The sequence below is a fragment of the Peromyscus maniculatus genome, chromosome 2 (genome assembly GCF_049852395.1).
Source record: "Peromyscus maniculatus bairdii isolate BWxNUB_F1_BW_parent chromosome 2, HU_Pman_BW_mat_3.1, whole genome shotgun sequence".
Classification (NCBI taxonomy): Eukaryota; Metazoa; Chordata; class Mammalia; order Rodentia; family Cricetidae; genus Peromyscus; species Peromyscus maniculatus.
The window spans coordinates 66,842,819-66,849,232 of record NC_134853.1 but is presented as its reverse complement, the minus strand read 5'-3'; positions in this window follow the sequence as shown (position 1 = coordinate 66,849,232).

Below are 6,414 nucleotides of genomic sequence, written 5' to 3'. Positions count from 1 at the left end.
CCATTTCCTTGTGTGTGTGAACAGCAGGAAAGGCCATTGCCTCCTGGGGCACTTCAAGAAGGCCTCCTGTACAAGCCAGTCTGAAGGCTAGTTTTGAAGGGACTATATGAGTGTGATTAAGAATTACTTAGGAGTCAGCCTTTTCAGGGGTGGGTGGTATTGGAGCAAGGTCTCATTATACAGCCTTGGCTGTCCTGGAACTCAAGAGATCTGCCTGCCATTGCCTTCTGAGTGCTGGTACTAAAGGTGAGCACCACCACTTCCAGCTCTTTTTTTTTTTAAATCTAAGTCTGGTATTGTATTTACTATATGAAGCTAAAATCAAACTTCTTTTCCTCCTGCCTCCACTTCCTAAGGCTGAGGATTAGGGCCAGCGCTTTGTGCATGCTAGGCAAGTGCTCTTCTATCCATGACCCTAGAAGGCTCCTGAGTCTCCAGTTGACTGGATTGCATCTATAGAGATCAGTTCTTGAAAATGAGGAATTGAGGCCAGGTGGTGGTGGCGCACACCTGTAATCCCAGCACTGGGGAGGCAGAGGCAAGCGGAGTTTGAGGCCAGCCTGGTCTACAAAGCTAGTCGAGGACAGACTCCAAAGCTACAGAGAAACCCTGTCTCAAAAAACAAAAAAAAACAAAAAAACAAAAAAAAAAAAAACAAAAAAAGAAAGAAAGAAAGAAAAGAAAAGAAAATGAATTGAGACCTGTGTGAGGTACTGTGTGTCTTGCCAGTTCAGTCCTGAGGATGGTCCTGAGATAACCACACATGGCCATGGGGTGGCACTGTAATCCCACATTTGAGCTGCAACATTCTCAGCTGGCTTTTGGGGGCTCACAGTATGCAGAGCAAATCGATGTGGAGCAAGAGTTCCTCTGCTCTGGTTTGCCTTTTACCCAGCACTTAGGGGCGCTTTTGCGTTGGGTGGGAACCAGACACGATGCACAGGCAGCCAGGGCCAAAAGACACTCGTTCCTAAGGACCTTGCTCACGGCTTCTTTTGTTCCCTCATCACCAAGCTTTCATCGCCTTCATCCGCTCCAACTCAGGTTGAATAAGGTCCAGACCACTGCCATTTCTTGGACTTGATAAATTAATATTGGAAGGAACAAGGTTATATAGTTAAGCATTCTGGACAACACAAATCCAAAAGGCTACATGCGTAACCTTATTTGACAATAACATCAAAGGTCTAGCCAGGCACAATGGCTCATGCCCATAATCTCAGCATTTGTGAGACAGACACAAGAGGATCTCTGCAAGTTCCATGCCAGCCAGGTGTACGTAGTAAGTTCAGACCAGCCTGGACTGTAGAATGAGACCCCGTCTCAACAATAAAAGCATCAACAATTTAGATGTGTGGCTCTGAGTAAACATGAAATCAGGTGAATTGGCCATCTTGATACCTCCCCCAGCCCTCGCTAACATCATGTTGGCTGTGACAAGCCCTGGCTGAAGCCTCTCTCTTGAGCTTTAGGGGACTTCCCCCCACATGATATCCAGCCCTGCCTCTCGTCTAGGAGCACATGTATCTCAGCAATGTCCAAATATCCCATCACCCATCTTATAAAGGACTGTCCTCCCAGCCACCCCCATCCCTGTTGTTAAAGCCAGTGGTCATTTCATAATTTCTAACTTAAGCTGTTGCTACTAGGCTCAAATCCAAGGTCTTGTACACACGTGTTCTAACACTAAGCTAGTCTTCTAGCCCTCAGCTCCTGTTTTGAAATTCCTAAAACAAATTTGGCTTCAAGGACACTTTTTTTCTTTATTGATAGATTTTTTTTTTCTTTATTTACAGGTCTTTCTCTCTTCATAACTTCAAATGCCATCTACAGGGCTGAAGAGATGTCTCGGTAAGTAAAAGTGCATGCTGCCAAAGCATGAGGACCTGGATTCAGATCCTAGCACCCATGTGCCTGTCACCCCAGTGATGTGAGCGGTGTAGACAGGGGCATTGCTGGAGTTTGCCAGTCCATAACCTACTTCCAGGTCCAGTGAGGCACCCTGTCTCAAGAGGAAAAGGCAGAATGTGGGCAGGACCCCTGTGACATCCCCTGGCTTCAGCACAGATGTGCACAACATACACTCAAAATAAGTAAAATCTACATTTTTTTAAAATTTTCTGTTTTCTCATTCTTCTCTCACACAATACATCAGACTCCAGTTTCCCCTCCCTCCACTCCTCCCAGTTCCCACCCCACCCCCAACCTTTCCTCTCCCCCACATCCACTCCTTCCCCACTTCCCTTCAGAACAGAGCAGGCCTCCCAGGGATATCAACAAAACACAGCATAACAAATTACAGTAAGGCTGGGCACAAACCCTCACATCAAGGCTGGACAAGGTGACCCAGTAGGAGAAAAAGGGTCCCAAGAGCAAGCAAAAGAGTCAGAGACACCTACCATTCCCACTGTTAGGAGACACAAGAACACCAAGCTAGACAACCACAATGTATATGCAGAGGACCTAGCTCTGACAGGGTCCATGATTGTCACTTCAGTCTGTGAGCCCCTAGGAGCCCTGCTTAGTTGATTCTATGGGCCATGTTCTGGTGATGTCCTCGACCCTTCTTGTTCCTACAAGCCTTCCTCCCCTTCTGAGGGGTTCCCTGAGCTACAGCTATCTATCTTGACTCCTGTATCTGTGTTAGCCTAAACCTCTTCCCCGAGCTTCAGCCTTGGATGCTTTACTCTCTTTACTCAGTGTCTCCACACGGTTGTTTAATAGGTGTCTCAAACTCACAATGTCCGAAGCAAACTGATTTGTCTCCTGATCCCATGTGACCCCACCATCATGCAGTCTTTACTGTCTTGGACTAAACACTTTGAAATCCTAATGGTCTCACAATCCATATCCAATACATCCACAAATCCTCAGTTTTATCTTAAAAACATATTCAGATTTCACTGGGCATGGTGGACATGCAGAAGCCTGTGATCCCAGCACATAAAAGCAGGAGAATTCTGAGTCCAGGCCCTGCCTGGCCTACATAGTGAATTCCGGGCCAGGCTGGGATACATAGGAAGAACTGTCTTGAAACAACAATAAAACCACAGCCAGATTCTAACCGTTTCTGCCACCTCCATTGTTCCCAGGCTGGTCCAGAACCCCATCATCCATTGATCATGCTTGCCTCTTTAGTGGAGGTGCCTCACAAAACCCAGAAGCCAGTATTCATTTCTAAATGTTTTCACTGACTTTCCATATCATTTGGTGCCCCCCCCTTTTTTTTCTTTTTCTAATGAATCTACCCCAAGGCCCAAGTGACCTGTGACCAAATAGCCAACTACTCATCCCCGTGGCCTCTGATTTTCTTTCAATACGTCAAACACCCTTCCACCTCAGGATATCTGCACTGGATATTCTTTTGTTATTGTTATTGTTGGTTTGGTTTGGTTTTGGAGACAGGGTTTCTCTGTGTAGTTTTGGTGCCTATCCTGGGTCTCATTCTGTAGAACAGGCTAGCCTCGAACTCACAGAGGTCTGCCTGCCTCTGCCTCCCTAGCGCTGGGATTAAAGGCATGCGCCACCACCGCCCGGTTGCATTGGCTATTTTTTTTTTTTTTTCCGAGACAGGGTTTCTCTGTGTAGCTTTGTGCCTTTCCTGGAACTTGCTTTGGAGACCAGGCTGGCCTCGAACTCACAGAGATCTGCCTGCCTGCCTCTGCCTCCCGAGTGCTGGGATTAAAGGCGTGTGCCACCACCGCCCGGCTGCACTGGCTATTCTAATGTCAGCGCTCTTGGATGCCCATATAACTTTCCTCCCCTCAATTTTTCTTAGTGAGTCTTTCTTTTAATACATAGCAACATGTAATATCCTTTCTGTGGTGGGTTCCAAATACTTCCACCCATGCGTGCATGAGTGCATGTGTACGTGTGTGTAGACCAGAGATCTACTTTGGGTGTCTTCCTCTGTAACTCTCTACGTTATTTTTTGAGAAAGGCCTCTCACTGAACCTGAAGCTCACCAATTCAGCCAGACTCACAGGCCAGGAAGTCCCAGGGAACCTCCGGTCAGCCTCCCCAGGGCCGGGATCACAGGCATGTGCCATCAATCCTGGTTTTTTATTTGAGTTCTGGGGACTGAACTGAGGTCCTCAGGCTTCTGCAGCGAGCACTCTTCTAACTTCATCTCCCCAGCTTCTCACCGTCTGAGAACATTTTTTGACACCGTGTCCTTGAAGAGATAAAGCCTATGGGCTGGAGAGCTGGCTTCGCGGTTGAGTGCCTCCTGCTCTTGAAGAGGATATGAGGTATTCTCTGCACCCACACCGCGTGGTTTACTCTGGCTCCAAAGGGGTCTGATGAGGGCACCTGGCAAGACGCAGCAAGCACACATGCATGCAGACCAAATACTCTCACACGTGAAATAAAAATAAATTAAAAACTAAAAAAGAAGCAGCCGCAGATATGAATACTGATATTCAGCTTTTTCATTCAGTCTGGAGCTCCAGGTCGTGGAACGGCGCCCACTTTCAGAGTGGGTCTTCTGCGTTCCGTTAAACGCTTTCTGGAAGCGCCCTCATTAACACACTCGAGAGAGGTATGTTTCCATGGTGATTCTTAATTTCCCCTAGCTGCTGTGTGGGCGCTGGGAACCCACCCTGGGTCCTCTGCAAGAATGGGAGCGCTCTTTACAGCTGGGCCCTCTCTCTAGATGAGCCTCTCCCGGTCTCTTGGCGGAGAAGGATACAGTGTGACCAGCTGCCTCACGCTCCTGCCCCCATGAGGTCCCTACTGTAATGGACTGCACCTTGTCAGGGGAGCCAAACAAATCTCCCTTGAGTTGCTTTCGTCGGGTACTTTGCTGCAGTAACCAGGAAGATAACTAATGAAGACCTTACATGGCAGCTGGAGAGCTGCCTGGAGGGGTAAGAGCACTGGCTGCTCTTCCAGAGGACCCAAGTTCCATGCCCAGCACCCACATGGTGGCTCACAACCATCTGCAACTCCAGTTCCAGGGGCTCTGATGCCCTCTCTGGCCTCCTAGGTACCAGGCATGGATGTGGTGCATAGATGGGCATAAAGGCAAAACACCTGTAGCTAGAGTTTTTCTCTCCAGTCCCGCCAAGCCCCAGCAGTCCCGTAGCCCACTTATAAAATAAACATACAGATGCTTATATTATTTAAACTGCTCGGCCATTAGCTCAGGCCTACCATTGTCTAGCTCTTACTCTTATACTCAGCCCATTTCTGTTAAATCTATATGTCGCCACGTGTTCCGTGGCTTTACCTGCTGCCTCTACATGATGCTCCCTAGACGCTGGCCTCTCCTCCTCTCCGCCTTCCTGTTCTCTCAATTCTCCTCTCTGCTAGTCCCGCCTATACTTCCTGCCTGGCTACTGGCCAATCAATGTTTTTTTTTAATCAATCAATCATCCACAGCACTTCCTCTTTTTTCTTTTTTTTCAAAAAGGAAGATTTTAACTTTAACATAGTAAAATTAGATATAACAAAACAATTATCAAGCAAGAATTACAGTTACAATATTAAAGAAGATATCCTATCTATCTTATATTTGTGAGTCTAAGGTTTTATATCTAACTTATCTTTTATCATAACTGAGGAGATTATAACTATCTAGTCTTCAACTACATCAAAGACCCCAGAAGGATATACTATTACCTGAGAAATGGGAGAAGGATGCAAGCAACTTTTGGGAGTCTTGCAGGATAGACAGAGACAGGTGGCAGCCTGGACAGTCACCTAGTGTTCCTTTGTAAAGTTGGGGCATCTGTCTTTAGCCCACAGGCCTAGAGTCTCTGAGTCATTTCTCTCTGTGTCCTGTAGAATGTCTGGCAGTTTGCTCTGCGAAGCAGGAACCTGAAGAACCATTTCCCCAAGCAAAGATCAGTGGTCACCTTCCTATGGGTCCTGTATGTTCAGTTGATCAAGCAGTCTAGGCAAGAACAGTTTCTTGCCCAAATGGCTATTTTTACCAAGGTGAAGATAAACTCAATATGGAGTGTCTTCGATGCCCATCCTCCTCTCTGAAGTAAATCAGTGCTGCCAGGAGCAGACATGTCTCATTGTCCAGAAAGTCTAAATTTTTAAAACATTTTAAATGCCATATCTGTAGGTCTTTGAAGTGTTTGAAGATTATCTACCTAATTGAATTATATCTATGTATACCTAGAAAACAACATGACTGTAAGTTTGACCATTATAGAAGACTAATTATTAATCTGTATTTCTTAATTATCCATTGCAATTTAAATGAGTTACATGAACATAATACCTCAAACGAGAATATATATATATAGATATATAGAGATATATACAGTATAACAAAATTAAGTTTAAACTTGTATCAATAAACTAAAATCCATAGCAATGTAAAACATTTTAAACAAGTTGCTCTTTAAAAGTAGATTCAATGATCTATCCTTTTCTTCTATCATATCTATATCATTGCTT